This window comes from Hyperolius riggenbachi, chromosome 12, assembly GCF_040937935.1.
Source record: "Hyperolius riggenbachi isolate aHypRig1 chromosome 12, aHypRig1.pri, whole genome shotgun sequence".
Lineage (NCBI taxonomy): Eukaryota > Metazoa > Chordata > Amphibia > Anura > Hyperoliidae > Hyperolius > Hyperolius riggenbachi.
Genome location: NC_090657.1, coordinates 89,407,533 through 89,427,025, shown reverse-complemented (window position 1 = coordinate 89,427,025; position 19,493 = coordinate 89,407,533). Strand labels below are relative to the sequence as shown.

Sequence of the window (19,493 nt, the reverse complement as noted above, 5' to 3'; positions counted from 1 at the left end):
TTCAGTAGTGGTGTTACAACAGCCCTCTTGAGTGAGGATGGAAAAATTCCGGTGGAGAGGGATAGGTTAAACAGCGATGTTAGGGCAGGGATGAGGGATGTGGATAGCTGTGGAATGAGATGTGATGGGATAGGATCCAAAGAACAGGTGGTTAGATGGGATTTGGAGATAAGAGAAGAGAGCGAATGTTCAGAGAGTGGAGAGAAACTGGAAAGAGAGCAGTCAACAAGAGGAGTGGAGATGGAGTTTGATGTCTGCGTGGAAAACACACTACGGATTTTTGTAATTTTATCTGTAAAGTATGTTGCAAATTCTTCAGCTGATAAGCATGAAGAAGGAGGAGGAGGGGGTGGACGGAGAAGGGAGTTGAAAGTACTGAACAGGCGCTTTGGATTGTGCAAGTGGGAGGATATGAGGGAGGAGAAGTATGATTGTTTTGCAGAAGAGAGAGCGGTTTTAAACTTGTTCAACTCTTTTTTGTAAGTAATGAAATCCTCATTAGTATTAGTTTTTCTCCAACAGCTACCCTAGAGCACCCCTTTAGCTGTTTAGTAGCTTTGGTCAGCCGGGGTTGGCGACTGACACGCCAAGAGATGGTATTTTAAATATTTTTTTCTTCTTTTTAAATAATAAGGTGCCATTGCCATAAACCTCTTTAATGTTCTTTGTTGTAAAAAAGATTAACCACAGCATGATAACCTTTATGGGGCAAAAAAAATCTATATTACAATTTACGGAAAGCCTAAAAAATGAAGTTTTACTTGGTTTCACACTTGCAGAAGGCAATGAAAGGGTTAAGCCTCAGTGTTCACCTTATAGAAAGCTGCATTGGCAGAACTCTATTGCAGTCTATTCATAGTTGCTGATAATGGCAGTATTTGATAAGAACTGATTAGACAAGTTTATCTGCCTAAACAATCACATAACGCAAAGAAATGAACTTCTTCAGCACCTATATGTGAAATAAAGACTTTTCATTGTGTGCAGTGCAAGAGTTCGGGTCCCCTTTACATGCAGGACAGTACATGTCCATTATCAGTGCAGCTCCTGTCCTGAAATAAAGAATTAATCATGTTTTATGAACTTTTTATGTTATCAGATTTATAATCAAAGTTTGATTTCTGGAATGGCCACAAAGGCCCGGCCTTGGGCGGCTGGGTCTCAAAGGATGGAAAGGCCCGGCCTTGGGCGACTGGATCTCATGGAAAGGGAGCAGCAAGAAAGTTGGCCTAGAGGCGCAAAAAGTAAATTTATAATTGATTCATATAGACAATATTAATGAGAAATGTGTTATAATAGGTTGGAGATGTGTCACGATGAGTATGTTTTTTGTACTTCCCTGGACTCACGGTTAAAAATATTTTTTTAAAATACACCACCTTGCTGGTAATATAAAATTGTCCCATGATAAATCTTTTCTCTTCCTCTAAGGCAGGGGTGTCAAACTAAGAGGCCAAAATCTACAACATAGTCTAAGTAGCGGGCCGAACTGTTGAATAAATGATAAATCTTAATAAACAATCTCAAATTAAGTGAATTTTATTGACCGTAAACGGCCTGCTCCTCCTCTTCTGCAGAGAAGCGCAGTGGAGCAGTTTAATATTTTCCTGCTCCAGTGCTGCTTTGGATCTCCTCTGATCTCCCTGCCAGCCACATGCTCTATGCAGCACCCCTCTGGCTCCTGAGGTATGTCACGTGATCAAGAGAAGGAAGTATGGAAGCACAGAGCATGCCACTGCCAGGAAGAACAGAGGAGAAAGCGGATTGCAGGCAAACAGTACACTGCTCCACTACAGCACTCTGCTATGTGGGGGGAGGTGTGTGTGTATCATTTACCAGCTACCAAGGAGGGGGCCCCATGCTATTTTTGCTGGTGGGGTCTGTGGTTTATTGCTGCACCCTGGTTCAAACTGACATGTTTCAGTCAGAAACATAGTCACTGGTGTGCTCCTTTGGACTGGAAGGCAGTTGTGTTGTGCTGTTTTTCTTTTTCTGCTTACAATAATGGACATTGGAAGTTCTTAATGGCCATATAAAAGGTTAAGGAGGGCCACATTTCTTTTGTTTGATACCTGTGCTCTAGGGGGATGCCTTCTCTGCTGAAAAGTTTGGATTAAAAATCTACAAAGTTCTGCAGCCTGAGCTGAGTGCTAGTAATAGACATTCTCTCTGGGCTGCTAAGAAACCAGGCATGAAACCGTTACAAAATGCTGTCAGCAGTCCAAGGACAACATCTGTTACCAGCACCAGCAATCACATAATGATTCAAATTATTATACTTGACCAGTAAGGCTGCAGTGTTATCGCAGTTTAAGTGTGGAGACTCGTATTACAAGGAATTCTCAATTTACAATAGGGATGAGTTCTAGAAATGTGTGTGCAATTCAAATTTCACATACTTTATACAATAAATTCATATTGAAAACAATGGAAACTGTTATGATTGTGCTTGCCACGGTTATACTGTGACCCTGTTTACACCCTGTAGAAGTGATGATTCATGGGATATGCTCACACTGATTCAGTTTTCATTTTTTTAAGAAGCCTATTAACCTAAAGCTCTCAGCGTAGACTCATCAACACATTAAATAGTCGTTGTGCAGTCAGCATCTGTGTAAAGGCAGCCATTAACAATACAATTCTTTGGACGATCTGATTTAATCGTAATATCGGTCACTCGGGCCCACTAGTAGAAGTAAAGCTGCTATACAATACAATCAGATTAATGGAATCGATCTGAAAAATTATATTACAGTCAAATCAGTGAATCGATCACCCAAAGGATCGTATCGTTAATGGCCACCTTAACCACTTCCCCTCCCCCGGGACGAATATCTACGTCCCTGCAAAATACTACTACACCTCACAGGGATGTAGATACTCGTCCCTTGCCGCTGCACACTCCCGCTTGCTCCCACGCTCGTTCACGCTGCCGATTGTTAGAGGGGAAATCAATGAATGGGAACACAGTTCCCATTAATTGATCTAAGTCCCCTTGTGAATAATCGCTTGTATCAATGAGATGTCTGCGGTCATTTTAACAAATGGAGTTACATTTAAACACATTACTTCCTGTACGCATGAGTAAGAAAATGTGTGAGGACAACTTGTGGCCAAATAGTAAAATTACACCTACATACACTTATTTCAATAAAAAGACCTACACATATTTTAAAATGAACACCTTACCTCCTACACTCTGCCATAAATACCCAAATAAAACTTTTGCATAAAAAAAAACATAATCAGTTATATTTCTGTTATTTTTAAAATTATGGGCTTGTAATTAGTGATGGACTCAAAACTGAAAAAATGCATTTTTTTCCAAATAAAATATTGGTTCCATACATTGTACTGGAGAAATAATCATTTTTTCCATTTTTTTTAAATATTTCTATTAGAATGCAGTTATAATAAAATAATTCTTAGCAAAAAGTACTACCCAAAGAAAGCCTAATTGGTGGCAAAAAATAAAAATAAGCTATAGATCATTTCAGTGTGATAAGTACTGATAAAATGATTGGCAGATGAATGGCAATGAAAGCCTCCATATCACTCTCACCTTGGGTTCACTTTAAGTGCTTTGAGTCCATCAGGAAAAAAGTGCAATATAAATGTTATTTGTCTTGTCCTGTGTGCCGGGCTTGAAGGAACGATACAGTTGTGTGTCATCTACACATAGCTCCCAACTGTCCCTCTTTTGGAGAGACAGTCCCTCTTTGGGAAGCCTGTCTCCCTGTCCCTCTTTTTTTCCTCATTTGTCCCTCTTTCAGGACTCATGTACAGATCTGTGTAAACATATGTATTTTTCTACTGAACATTTTGTTTGACTCTAAACTTTATTCCCATCCTTTAAATTGATATATTTCTTATTTTCAAATGTTAACCTCCCTGGCGGCATGAATCGCGCGTCTGCGCGAGGGTTTTTCTCACCTTTTTTTTTTTTAGCATGTAGCTAGCCTAGCGCTAATTACATGCTTCCCCCCTCCCCGTGGCGTCCGCCCGTCCCCTCCGATCGCCACTGGCGCCGCTTGCCCATAAGGAAATCCCGTTTTGAACGGGATTTCCTTGAGGGTTTCCCCCGTCGCCATTGCGACGTACGGAGTGACGTCATCGACGTCGCCGACGTCATGACGTCACAGGGAATCCCGATCCACCCCATAGCGCAGCCTGGCGCCGATTGGCCAGGCTGCGCAAGGGGTATGCGGGGGGAGGGGGCCATGTATCGCGGCGGGTAGCGGCGCATCGGCGGCGGGCGGCGGCGATCGCAACAAACATGCAGCTAGCAAAGTGCTAGCTGCGTGTTTGAAAAAAAAAATGATGCAAATCGGCCCAGCAGGGCCTGAGCGGCACCCTCCGGCGGCTTACCCCGTGTCCAGCACGGGGTTACCGCTAAGGAGGTTAATATGAAGAATAATAAACCAGGATAAAAAGGAATTAATGAATGAATTATAAAACAACATATTTTTCTTATGAAATCTTTATGGTATGCATGACTAGAGGTGTGCTAGTGGCGTGATTAGGGGTGTGGCAGGGTGGGGCTTAAGTGTTCCTCTTTCTTATCTCAAAAAGTTGTGAGGTATGTCTACATGACAATGGTATCCTAGGCTATAGTTCTGGACTATTTTGCCCACTCGGAGCATATAAACTGCAAAGAGTAATGGTGACAGTACAGAACCCTGGGGCACTTGTTAAGGGTTAATTGCAGCCTCTACCTCCTTATGTGCTTCAGGCTGTGGTATGTGACACACATTCTGTTTGTTTCGCTAGTTTAAACTTCAGCCGGACTTGCACAATTATCTTCAGCGCACAACCGACTGCCAGTGGAATCATTTGATTTTTTCCATGTGCATATTATTTTCCATCCCCACCCCTGTGCCAAAACTCTCAATAAACATAGAAGATTCATCACTGCTTCTCACAACCAGAGAAACAGCACAAAGACACAATTCATCGCATGTATTTTAAACCTGATAATAATACTTCCAGGCTTGTATAAAGAGGTGCACAAGAATGTGTGCAATACAGTAAACAACTGCAAATCGGAGATCATAGCTCATTGTTTGGGCTATTCTAAACTGACTTGGAATTACATCTGAATGGCAGCTAGGTTCCCGAAACTAAATCTAGACAAAATGATGATCTTCCCTCCCCAGCCATCCCTGATCCTCCCAGATGTGCAGGTCACTGTTAACCACACTACCATTCACCCTACCTCTCAAGCCCGCTGTCTGGGTGTCACCCTGGACTCCGCACTCTCCTTCACTCCTCACATCCAAAACCTCACTAAGTCCTGCAACTTCCACCTCCATAACATCTGCAAGATCCGCCCTTTCCTGACCTCTGCCACCACCAAACTCCTCATCCATGCCCTCATAATTTCCCGCCTTGACTACTGCAATGCCCTTCTGTCTGGTCTCCCTTTGACCCGAATAGCCCCTGCAGTCCATCATGAATGCGGCAGCCAGAATTATCCACTCCTCCCATCGCTTCACCACGGCGGCTCCCCTCTGTGAATCCCTCCACTGGCTTCCTATCCAGTCCAGAATCAGATTCAAGATACTATGTCTGACCTACAAATCTGTCCACAAAACCTGTCCAACCTACATTTCCGATCTTACTCATAGGTACACACCTAGCTGCTCACTCCATTCCTCCAAGGAACTTCGCCTGACCGCCCCCCGCATCACCCAGTCCCATGCACGCCTCCAGGACTTCTCAAGAGCTGCTCCAACACTATGGAACTTCCTTCCTCCACCCATTAGGGCAGCCCCCACCTTCAACATCTTGAACAAGGCCCTCAAAACTCACCTTTTCACTTTGGCCTACCACCCCTCACAAGTGCTCTAAACCCGTCGCTGAACTCTGGTCCCCTACCTTTTGTGTCCATACCTCTCCCTCTAGATTGTAAGCCTTTGGGCAGGGTCCTCCTCCTTTTGTGTCCTACCCGATCATGCACCTCCATTACTGTGCACCCATGCTATGCATTTGAGTGAACTCAGCTTGCCTAATCCCCATGCTCCCCTCCAGTGACTGACTAAGCATTACCTTGTACTTATACTGTGCTGCGAGATCTGGTTTTTCTTGTATTCCTGTATTGTCGTATTGCTGTATGTCACCCCTAAATATTGTCTGTAACCTAAACGAATGTCCAGTGCTGCGTAATATGTTGGCGCTTTATAAATAAATAAATAAATATGGATAGTACTATGTGCTAAACATCAATTCACTTTGCACTGGTCTAATAAAACTAGCTTAGAATCATTAAAGCGGACCCAAACCAAAAAATGTTTTCATTCAAAATATTTACTTGCACCACTCTGACACATACAAAGATAAATAAACACTCCTTAAAGGATACCCGAACTGAAATGTGACATAATGAGATAGACATGTGTATGTACAGTGCCAAGCACACAAATAACTATGCTGTGTTCCTTTTTTTCTTTCTCTGTCTGAAAGAGTTAAATATCAGGTATACTTACATACCTGATATTTAACTCTTTCAGACAGAGAAAGAAAAAAAGGAACACAGCATAGTTATTTGTGTGCTTGGCGCTGTACATACACATGTCTATCTCATTATGTCACATTTCAGTGACTCAGTCTTGACTCAGACAGGAAGTGACTACAGTGTGACCCTCACTGATAAGAAATTGCCCTTTTTATCTCTTTCTTGCTCTCAGAAGCCATTTTCTGCTAGGAAAGTGTTTTATAGTTGGAATTTCTTATCATTGAGGGTCACACTGTAGTCACTTCCTGTCTGAGTCAGGACTGAGTCAGCCACTTACATACCTGATATTTAACTCTTTCAGACAGAGAAAGAAAAAAAGGAACACAGCATAGTTATTTGTGTGCTAGGCACTGTACATACACATGTCTATCTCATCATGTCACATGTCACTTCGGGTATCCTTTAAAGCCTATGAGCATTTCAGTGCATACTTTTCACCCTTCTCTTTTCATTACTAGGGTTATACAGGTGGCAGCCATTAGCAATTCCTTTGCTGGACACCATCCACTCCACCAGTCTGCCGGATTCTGTCCCAGCAATATGAATGGAAGGGAGGGGTTCCTCCAATAAATGTAAAATATTTTATATTTGTCATCATGCAGCTGAAAAAAAGGCTGCTATTTATTATTATAATTTAGAAAATAGATTTTGTTTCTGAAATCTTGTATTTTTAATTTGGGTCCACTTTAAGTCTGCCCTCAACCTAATTCAAGCCTCTTATACCTGGTACATACAATGAGATTTTCTGGCAGATTTATTGTCAGATCGATTATTTTCAACATGTCCGATCTGAGTGGCTGGATAGTATAATGGTTAAGGGCTCTGCCTCTGACACAGGAGACCAGGGTTCGCATCTCGGCTCTGCCTGTTTAGTAAGCCAGCACCTATTCAGCAGGAGACCTTAGGCAAGTCTCCCTAACACTGCTACTGCCTATAGAGCGCGTCCTAGTGGCTGCAGCTCTGGTGCTTAGTCCGCCAGGAGAAAAGCGCGATATAAATGTTCTGTGTCTTGTCTTGATTCACGAATGATTTTCTGTTCACTTAAAAGGAAAATCGATCGGAAATCAAATGAAGCAAAACAAAAATTAAGATTTAATGAATTGTATGCGTAGTATGGATAATTAATAGAACATTAGTAGCAAAGAAAAGAGTCTCATATTTTTATATTCAGTTATATAGCTTTTTTTAATGACATTGCATCATTCTGTCATATTTGCAATTACCAACCACACACTGTATGTTAAACTATGAAACAGAGCAGGGCTAATGACCCTTTGAACTCCCCTGCAATAAAACCTTATCTACCCTTATTAATGGGCCTTTTACACTATAGTGGTGCGATCGTCTAGCATTTGTTGGCTAAACGCACCGCAACGGGCTAGGCAAGTCGTACCACGCAATATAGCCACAGTACGACCATAAAAAAACAGAACATGGGACTTCCGGTCCACGTCTTGGAATTGCAGAGCAATTGCAGTAGCCTGTGTGTTACTTCAGTGGTGCTCAGAGCACTTCCATTGCATAGTGTTACACTGCGGGTACTGTGGAGTGTCTCATAGACATTAATGGCCACTGCGACCGCTGTGCAACGTCAAGCGGTAAGTATGAAAGGCACCTAAGTTTACAGGGCATTATACATTCAACACCTCCACTACTTGTGGAACAGGAAATGTACTTGTTGTACCTATAACAAGAGTTATGCAAATTACATAATGTGTCACATGCTGTATTTTGCATAAAACTTAGGAAACTTTACGCATACTCGTTAGCATAAAAGAAAGATCATAAAAAGCTGCTATGAGCCTCAACCTAACTTTTCCCACATCTATTTTGTAATACCCATATTAGGTCACGGTTACTTTTTCAATCTCAAAGCGTAGCCTTTGCGTGTATATAAACTACTCTGTATTTATTCCAAGATGGGGCCGTACTGTGCATTGAAGGGTTTAATATCCAGGCAACACACTTCATCAGTGCCAGAGACTGGCTGGACATTGAACAGCTGTAACATATATTGTGGGGATGTAATATGTTCAGCTGGCAGAGCTGAGTATCTGCATCTCTATTTCTATAACACAGCAGGATTAACTCATTGTAATCCTACGCTGTGAGCACTACAAGTGTCAGACAACAAGAACTGGGAACATAGCCCATTACTAATTAACACATTAACCCCCAGCACCAGAAAAGGCAGGCAGCGGGAGGCGCTGAAGAACAAATATTTCGCTGGAAGGGCAGTATGAGAATATTTGCCAGCTGTGTGTATTATGAAATTTACATTCTTAGTTATGCCTGGATGGTTGGCTACACTGCAATGATTGCAGTGATCTGCCAAGGGTACAGCCCAGCCCAAGAGCTTGCTGTCAAAGCTTTACTTGTTAATCTTGTTTACAATCATAGAAAAAATGATAATGGGGAGCGCAAGACCATTAATATATCTGTGTACCCCCCATGATGCGGGGGAGCCGTCCCGAGACTATCACACACTGTCAAAAATGTATTACTCCAATAAATACAACCATAGAAAAAACACCCCTATCCCTGCCGCGTACGTACGAAAAGGGCGTCGGGAAAAAAGGGCGCGTGGTATAAACGATAAATGGAAATATCGTTTATAGAAATTATTGTGTAGAATTTCGTTTATAAATAGTGTTTTATGAATTTATAAATCACTAAATAATGTGTATGAGATCGGCAATTCTTAAAACGTTAATCTTCCCTGTTTGTAAAGTGAAACTTATATTTTCGTTTATTAAAAACCCTCCCTGTACCTATCCCTAACCCCTAGACCCCCTGTTGGTGCCTAAACCTAAGACCCCCCTGTTGGTGCCTAAACCTAAGACCCCCCTGTTGGTGCCTAAACCTAAGACCCCCCTGTTGGTGCCTAAACCTAAGACCCCCCTGTTGGTGCCTAAACCTAAGACCCCCCTGTTGGTGCCTAAACCTAAGACCCCCCTGTTGGTGCCTAAACCTAAGACCCCCCTGTTGGTGCCTAAACCTAAGACCCCCCAGTTGGTGCCTAAACCTAAGACCCCCCTGTTGGTGCCTAAACCTAAGACCCCCCTGTTGGTGCCTAAACCTAAGACCCCCCTGTTGGTGCCTAAACCTAAGACCCCCCTGTTGGTGCCTAAACCTAAGACCCCCCTGTTGGTGCCTAAACCTAAAACCCCCTATGGATAATAATGTTTTACAGACATTAATAAATAAAAAATGTAAAGAAAAAAAATGTAAATTATTTTTTTGGGTGGATAATAATGTGTTAGAAATGTTTTAGAAATAGTGATTTATTATCTTCATAAACGTTATTCGTCACGGGCTCATTTTGTAAACTTAAATCATCACAAACATAGTTATAAATCCTTAAAAATCTCCGGGCGCCGTTATAAATCCTTAAAAATCTCCGGCGCCTTATTTTCCCCGTTCAGCGCCCATTAAACGATATTTATAATGGAAGTGAATGGGGCGCCCTTTTTGTCCACTTGTCTCATGCGCCCAAATCTACTGCTTCCTCCCTGCCCTAAAAAAGTGACACTAACGGCCGTATGTGATCATCAGCTGATGTAGCACACATCCACTCTACCACAAACACATGCAATCCGGTGGCCACCATATATATAAGATTAGGACAAATGAGATGACCAGCATAATCATAACGCGTTTTGTAAAGTTTTGTTTTCACAAAATAGACTGTTGCCTGCAGGGATCAGGATTTGATTCCCAGACAACAATTTGGGGTTGAGTTGTGTACAGACGCATCACTAGCCTGCAGACTAGATCAACTAGTCTGGTCTCTTACTGACACATCAAGAGAGAGTGGGGGCCGCTGTACAAATGCTAGATTCTCAGCAGAGGTGGCCCTGACCATCCACCTTGACTGAGAACCACCTAGCATCTGTGCAAGGCTTATATACCTATAAGCTTGGCTTTGTGGATAGCAATATAGTCCTATTTCTGTGATTGGTTGCAAAAAAACATCCCAAAAAAACAGACACTTAACCTCCTGAGCGATAATCCCGAGCTGAGCTCGGGGTATATCGCGCAGGAGGATTTCTCAGGCCCTGGTGGGCCGATTTGCATAATTTTTTTTTGTTACACGCAGCTAGCACTTTGCTAGCTGCGTGTAACTTCCGATCGCCGCCGCTCGCCGCCGATCCGACGCAGCTCGCCGTGCCGTGCAGTCCCCCCCCTCCCCGACCCCTTGCGCAGCCTGGCCAATCAGTGCCAGGCAGCGCTGAGGGGTGGATCTGGACTCCCTCCGACGTCACGACGTCCATGACGTCGGTGACGTCATCCCGCCCCGTCGCCATGGCGACCGGGGAAGCCCAGCAGGAAATCCCGTTCTGAACGGGATTTCCTGCTTACTCTGATTAAAGAAGGCGATCGGAGTGGGTGGGGGGATGCCGCTGCGCTGCAGCTATCATGTAGCGAGCCCTGGGCTCGCTACATGATTTAAAAAATCAAACATTTAAAAAAATAGTGCTGCGCCACCTCCTGGGCGATATAATTGTATCGCCCAGAGGGTTAACAAAGAAGAGGGAAGTCTCTGGATCCTGGCTGCAGAGGCTTCTCACGTCCTCCTGGTCCCAACCATTGCTTGTCGGATATGTTAGTGGCCATGCCCTCTCTCTTTTCATGCATGAGTGCGGCAGTACTGCACCTGTGCGAGTATGGCCATACCTGCGCAGTAAGCTAGAGCCACTCGTGGACTGCTGGATGATTCAGATCTTGGGATGATGATCCTGATAATTACACTTGTGATTACCTCAGGGCCTCTTTAATGTGACCTGAACTCTTGCACAGGACACAAGAAAAACAGAGAAAAATGCACCCTGTGTGCTTTTAGAGAGAACAGTCTGTCTAATTTCACCTCATTTGTAATTAATCACAAGTGTAATTTGAGCTCCTAGCTGTATCGGCACAGAAATTCTGCAGTCCTCAGTAGACACGGCTAATATGTAAACATGGGATATTAACCCTTTCTATGTATCCATGAAACCAGGAAGTAGACACACTACTATTACTGCTCCAATAAATGAATGGAGCAGCAATCTTTAAATACAGACATCCTCCAATCAGTGGCCAGCCACACACATCACACACCCAATCAGCTGATAAACCCTGCCTGACAGACACCAGTCACTAAACCTGACGGCGTCTGAGAGCGTAGAATGGGCACGTGACCATCTGCGCCCGTCCTCTGAGAGAGGCAGAGTGTTCCTCCTGGTGGGGCCGCACGCTCCCGCACACAAAGCGAGGACCGGGAAGTGTCAGGATTCAGCCCAGCCACTTCGGAGATGGCTGCATCGCTGGATCCCCGAGGTAAGTTTCTGACAGTTATTATGCTGTTGCTTATCTTTTAGAGCAGAGAGGAAGTTCTAATTTCAGGTTTGCTTTAAATGAGATTTCACACAATTTACATTTTATTTAGACTATTTAACTTTTTTTTAAAGTAATTTTCTCTAACTTCCTCAATTAAGGATGAACAATCCTAAATGAAGTCAAATGGTAATTATGTGGCAATGATGACAGTAGTGTGGCTGTTGTTTTTGCTATACATAATTAAATCGACTCAGCAGTGGTCCAAATAATGGGAATGTTCTGCATTTTGCAGCTGGACAAAGATCTGGATGGTCAGTGAACTGAGTCTCTGTGAAATGTTGCAGTGCAAGTCGGACAAGCCAGGGACAGTTCAGCCTGACAAACCTCCCTGCCATGGAGACATGAGTTAACCCTTACCTTGCTTAGCATTAAGATAATGGGGGTAATATCACCCTGATCTTCCCCTTCACTTTCTACATTTTGGAATGCACTCATGAGGATGAGGAAATCATAATCATTGTAATCAATTTAGAGTTCCACAAAAGCAGAGGCATGACTACAAATCATGGGGTCTCCCCAGTAAAATTTTGATGGGACCTCCCCCCCAATGGTTAGCACAGCACTTATTCTCAACCAGGCTTCCCTGGAACCCCAGGGTTCCTTGAGTACTCTGCAGTGGTTCCTTGGCATTTCCCCCCATCGTTATCAGCTCCTGGCTTCCCGATGGGGAGGATCGGGATTGCGTCATGTCCGATCGTCGCCATAGCGATGAGTGAAGCTGAATGGTGAAGCTGCGGCTCTCGCGGGATCGCGGAGGGGTAAATATTGCCGGCGGCGATCGGGGGGTTAAGTTAGGTGCGGCGGGGCTTAGGGGACATAGTTAGCTAGCGAAGTGCTAGCTAAAACATAAAAAACACATTTTATTAAAAAAAAATCCTCCAGCGGACGCAGCCTCTGAAACTGCGTACCACCAGGGAGGTTGAATATATTATATAGGAAACACACACAGTGATATTTGAGAAGTGAAATGAAGTTTATTAGATTTACAGAAAGTGTGCAATATTTGTTTAAATAAAATTAGGCAGGTGCATAAATTAAAAAAATAAATGAAATCAATATTTAGTAGATCCTCTTTTTGCAGAAATTACACCCTTTTAAACGCTTCCTGTAGGTTCCAATGAGAGTCTGGATTCTGGTTGAAGGTATTTTGGTCCATTCCTCTTTACAAAACATCTCTAGTACATTCAGGTTTGATGGCTTCTGAGCACACCATACATTTTCAATCATATTCTAGTCTGGGGACTGAGATGGCCATTGCAGAACGTTGTACTTGTTCCTCTGCGTGAATGCCTTAGGGCTCGTTTCCACTATTGCGGTGCAGAATCGCCTGGATTCCACCGCTGTTGAAATTCCATGAATTAGCATGCGGATGCGAATTTTTGCGCGTTTTTTGCCGCGAATTCGCATGCGAATTCGCATAGGTGAGGGTATATGCGAAATTAACCATGTCACTGCCTGTTTGAATTACATTGGTACCTATGCGAATTCGCATGAAAATTCGCATACCATAGCCGCATGCGAATTTCCTATTAAATACATTAGCGGCGATTCGCATGCATTCCACTCGCAGGCGAATTCGTTGGCTCTTTTGTGCGTTTTTTTACCGCTGAAAAAAACGCACCTCAACAACGCTACAGTGGAAACAGGCCCATCCACTTGCATTACATGTGCGAATCTGCATGCGTTGGACGCATGCAGATTCGCGATAGTGGAAACGAGCCCTTAGTGGATTTAGTGGAAAACTTGCCCAGGGCCCCAATTTTATTAGTTAAGCCACTGACTCCCAGTGCAGGGGGGGGGGGGGGGGGGCTGCATACAATCTATACAGGGGTCCATAGCTCTGTACTGTAGCTACACCATTGTAAATGGCTTTCCAAGCGTGATAAATCACATCAGAAGGTATGCTGCTAGATAAGAAATAATAATATCCTATAATTGACTAAGTGCTATTGGAAAACCACACAGTACATATTCCGTCTTGTGCACTCTGACCCTAATTCCTGTATGTATAATCGGTGTATAGAAAAAGTTCTTGATTCATCTCTGGTTCTACTTATTTCCCATGAGTTAAAATATGTAATTTCTTTATGACTAGGACTGACCATCCTCCCTGAAGCACACAGTGATTTTGCAATAAGGACTGCCTGAAACAGCAGACATTCAATAGGGAGGGGTACCAAGCAGTCTGGAACATGGACGTCTCACTATCCCAGAGAGAAACCAGCACAGATGAACTCTGCTAAGGTCACATAACCGTAATATGGGGTCACAAAAGATATTTTTACAGTGTTTTTCCCTGTATAATGTGCTGTATAATATTTTGATGCTTTATTAACACTGGTTATTTATTAACATTAATGAATTAATTTCATTCGGAATTCATCCTGATAATTAGTGCACCTGAGCGGGTGGATGAGGGAGGGTCAAACTTACCCAGCAGCCGTCTCCTTTAATTAGTCCCACGGCGTGTCCCACACTGTGTTCCAAGCCGCGTCACGTGACTACCATTGCTACTCCTTCCGGGTTGAAGGAGGAAGCGTAATAGTCACGTGAAGTGGCTTGGACTGCAGCGTGGGACGCGTCGTGAGACGGATTAAAGAAGACGGATGCTGGGTAAGTTTGACCCTCCCTCATCCACCCGCTCAGGTGCACTAATTATCAGGATGCATTCCGAATGAAATCCATTTGGAATTTATCCCTAGAGCATCCCTGTTATTAACCCTTTTGGGACCAGACAGCTCTGACCCCTTGAGGACCAAAGCCGTTCTTTCCTTATTGTGCCCTGTGACTACTCTGATTGCCTCACAGTAATCACGGGGTCAGGAGCCCATGATATAAAAATATTATAGTCCCCCATTTTGGTCTTAGTATACAGTATAAAGAAAGCCATACACTGTACAATTTTTTTTCCCCAATTAGAAGTTCGATGAGATAAAAATGTCTAATCAATCGTATCACGATATAGTTATTAAGTATCTAAGTCAATCATAATTACGATCGATATTACGATCGAAACATCAAACTGCAATGTTGGTTTTTGGTCGGTTGATCGCAACATCGCTAATAATATCGATTGTAATTATGATCGTCATTAGAATTGAAAGCAAAATGATTTAGTATATAGCCAGCCATATAGCCAGTGGGATATTTTATTTGTATGAACCATACTACTTATGTATGTGGTTTCTTGTTGAATTGCTTTGGCATGCTAATATAAGCTGTGCTCTGTCATATATAGATTGTCCCCCTGGAATAGGGTTAAGCGCTCTTTTCTTTTGTCCCCTTAAGACTAGAGTCAATCCTTACACTGGTCTAGGAAACCCCTCATAGATTATAAGAGCTGCCACATGTCTGCATGGCTCTGAAGATGTCTCAACCTTGACTAATGACCGTAAAGCAGCAGTCTGTGGTTATTTTTGTGTAGTCAGCACATGAACACTGATTAGTTGCTATGACTGGTGGAGTCCTCATTGACATAGCTTGTGCATTTAGACAGATTGGAATTCTGCTAGGACACAGCAACATGTAGATGGTGTCCAGGGAAATGTAAGACACCAACTCGGATAGGAGAAGAAGCACTAAAACGAACATAAAATTAAAGGTACACATCCATCAATACTAGAAAAACATCTGAGACGCGCTATTGCAACACAGTCATAGCTGTAATTAATATTGTTAGAATGTCCAACATGTCTGTCACAATCTTACACTTTTTTTTTGCGCTATGGTCCATTCGGCTTTCATAATCCAAAACTCTTTTGCAATGTAGTGGAGGTTTGGTTTGCTACGTTATGGTAATTATGGTAGGCAATCAAAGCACTGACACTTTAAAATCAGATTGCACCTTTTAGAAATAACCTGGAGGTGATTCTAGATGGAAAGCTAACACTCAGATAGCAGGTATCAGCTGTCATCAAATCCTCATTCTTACATCTGAGAAATATAGCAAGATTAAAAAACATTATCTCAGCTGAAGACCTACCTGCTCTAGTTCATGCATTTGTATCCTCTTGCCTGGACTACAGCAATGCCCTATTCATAGGATCCCCGGTTTAGTTGTGCACCCCTTACAACTGGCTGCTGCATTTTATACTAAACGTCTAGCCAATGCCCCCCACAACTCACACATCTCTCCAGTACTGCAAACTCTTCACTGGTTGGCAGTTAAACAGAGAATCAATTTTAAGATGTGCCTGCTGAAATTCAAGGCACTAAACCACTTGGGACCCAAGTACATAGTAGATCTATTGGCACTATATGCCCCTCCATAAACCCTCCACTCTGCAAATTAGATGAATTTGGTTGTCCCCATGATCCACTTAAAAACACTTGAGAAGCGGGAGCGGGAGAATAGATGTCGGCCTCCCTCCCTGCACCCTTGAAGCTGTGTGCCCAGAAGCTGGAGCCTATCAAGCCTCTGCCTCAGCCCGGCTCTCTGCTGTACTACTAGTGGGTCATGCTTTTATCCCACTGAAACCAATGATTGGTGGTTGCGCTATATATGGTTGTGTGTGTGTGGAAAGAGGATAGCACAAATTACTGCATTTGACATGTGACTGCTACATTTCGTTTGTGGTGGTAATTGCTGCATTTAAAGTGTGGGGTTATTTCTGTAATTCAAATGTACAGTGGGGTATCATTTACTGCATTTGTAATGTGAGGTAACAATTGCTGTATTTGTAATGTGGAATACTAATTGCTGCATTTATAATATGCTAATGGTACTAAGGTTAATCAAGAGGTTTATAACAGTAATTAGAAGAAGAAGAAGCTCATAAAAATGAGTACAGTAGGGCAATAATATTCTCCCCCCAAAAAACATATTTATAACGACAGTTCTATTTATAGGTATAAAATACAACCATTGTTAAAGCATTTGAGTCTGGTAATCGAAGTGGCATGATTTGTATTTGCTGTTTTGCATGTGGGGGTTCTCTGAGATCTGAAATATTTTGAAGGGGTAGCTTGACTCTAAAAAAGTTGAGAAGGCTGGTCTAAGCTCATATGTATTGTTATATTCTGTTGTGTACTGTTTGGCACGTTATGCTGCCATGGAAACCCAGGATGTTTCGTGAGGATAGATTTATGGGAAAGCGCTCTCTCTCGAGAAGCCAGCTGTTCCCTGTCACCCTAACTAAGGCCACAGGGCATGCCTGAAACAGATCACAGCAAACTGTGTACAGAATAGTACATCAAGCTATGCCATTGCAACACATGCTACTGGGTAAGTCAGCCAGTCAATTTCTATCATCACTCAAAGAAAACTCTGTGTTATAATTACGGTATATATTGCAATTCTGCATAGTTAAAGGAAAAATTATTTTTAGGAAATATACTATATAACATATATAATCATTACACATTATATGTAGTTGAATAATAGTCTTTAGTTGAATTATATGACATGCTGTCTTTCAATTGCAATCTGCAGCTGATATATCTTTGGACACTGGACAAAGCAAAACAAATAACATTTTTGTTAAAAGTTAAAATTGCTGGAAACATATGCAGGTGCGCAGGACTTGCATGTATGTACAAAGACTTATTGTTTACATAGGCAGGGCTGGATTTATATTATTTATCCCCTCCCCCCTTCTCCCATGGCCAATTGTCATGTTCACCCTCATCTCAATCATTTTATTGAATGACCTGTTGTTTTAAAGAATCAGATGGTAGGGGCTATAGCACAGTGAATGGGTCAGCGCTGTGCTTTTACTGAAAAATGTGCATGGCACTGCTGTGCAGCGCATGTAGTCTGAACATCAGCAGTCTATGCACTTGTGATGTTCCTGTCCTGATGATCGTATCACAAACGCGTTGCTGAAATGCATATAGCATCACGTATAGTGTGATCAAGGCCTACCTTGCTGCATGCAGGCTTTGTATTAAAGTCTATGTGCAGTCTCCACTCTTCTTACCTGCATATTCTATAGTAGGAAGTACATGAATTTTTACATTCCTTAGATTTTGATTCTTTTATCTTGTGGGTGCCCCCTATCCTCTAGTAATATGCCTTGATACCAGACCACGTGTCCATTTAGGAACAGGAAGCAGCATAACTTACGTACATAGCAAAGTCAGTTAACATCAGTTCCTACTTCTGTCAGATCGTATACAATCCCTATCCATTATTAGAATGTTATTGTCACTATCTGTCATATGAAAGCATACTGAGGTGCTTCATTCCACCCATGCTGGTGAGCAGCATGGTGGCATAGTGGTTAGAACCTTTGCCTTACAGCACTAGGTCTCTAGTTCGAATCCCAGAAAGGGCACTATTTGCAAGGAGTTTGTATGTTCTCCCCATGTCTGCAGGTGTTTCCTCTGGGCACTCTGGTTTCCTCCAACATCCCAATAATATACAGTACATGCACTACACGATACATACATAGACATATGACTATGGTAGGGATAAGATTGTGAGCCCCTCTGAGGGACAGTTAGTGACAAGACAATATATACTCTGTACAATGCTGCGGAAGATGTTGGCGCTATATAAATATTAATAATACTGAGGTGCTTTAATCAACCCAACAAACAACCCTAAACAATTGTGGCTAATACAGAGTGTACATTTCCACTATTAAAGTAAAAAGTCGGAAGGCTCCTGTTTGCAACATGGATTTTTTTGCACCTTGTTATTTTTTTCAATAAGTGGCAGCTGGTGAATGAGCAGTTATACTAGTGCCAAACCATCGGAGCCCCTACCCACAATGCTTTGCTATGGGAGTAAATAATGTCCAAGGCAGCTATTTGTGGAGTACTGTGTTATTCCCAGGCCATAGTCTGGCTTCCATCCATAGCCCGGTTTAGCTCATACAGCTTTTTCTCTTGCATACATTCCTGGTTCACACGGCACCCGACACTTCACAAATAGAACCCATTTCAAAAATGCTGCAGGAAATATGAGCAGCATCGACTATAATGTTTGTTTGTGAGTTCGAGTCTCAACTCTTTAACCAATATTTGTACTGGTATTCTACATATAGTATTTTATAAACATCTCCATCATTATATATGTACACTAATTATAAATAGCTTAAAATACTTTAAAAAAATTAAAATAAGGTAGTATGTGTGACCACCGAAACGTGAGTCATGCCAACTGAGCGTGAGACCTCATGGACCATAGTGGGCTGATGGAAGCCTCAGGTAAGTAAAAGTCTACAGGTCTAAGCACAGTTCAGGTGTGCTTTAACTGCTTCCCGACCGGCTAATGGCGATAGGCGTTGAGAAGCTGGCAGCCCTAGGACCTCGTAACGCCGAAAGGCGTCAAGTCCTGGGGCGAGGTTTTACAGGATACGGTTACTCCGCTCCGTCATCAGTCTCCCAGCGGCCATCGCCACTAGGAGACTGTGTTTTGCCGTCTATTTACATTGTACAGCGCTGCGATCTATGGCAGCGCTGTATGGGGACAGCCGTGTCACTCGGCTGTCCCCTGTGGAGACTTAATAAGAGCGATCAGCTCTCAAATACTGATGCCTATGACAGCCAATTGCTGTCATTGGCTGGCGGGGGGGGGGGGGGGGGGAGGGAAGAGCGGAAAAAAATGCAATTTTTATTAAAAAAGAAATAAATTAATAAAAATAAATAAATAAAT

At 42.7% G+C, this 19,493-nt stretch overlaps 1 protein-coding gene and 1 long non-coding RNA gene across 2 annotated transcripts in view; one reads left to right on the top strand and one right to left on the bottom strand.

Moving 5' to 3' along the window:
• LOC137541953 (uncharacterized) overlaps nt 1-14,122 on the top strand; it is a 147,988-nt gene extending 133,866 nt beyond the window's left edge. Inside the window, exon 3 of the long non-coding RNA XR_011025312.1 lies at nt 13,989-14,122. This is a non-coding gene — a long non-coding RNA (uncharacterized lncRNA). The remainder of the gene's footprint in view (nt 1-13,988) is intronic.
• The window catches only part of CAVIN1 (caveolae associated protein 1), a 72,787-nt gene that overhangs the window by 11,075 nt on the left and 42,219 nt on the right, over nt 1-19,493 (bottom strand). The gene's annotated exons all lie outside the window — the stretch shown is intronic.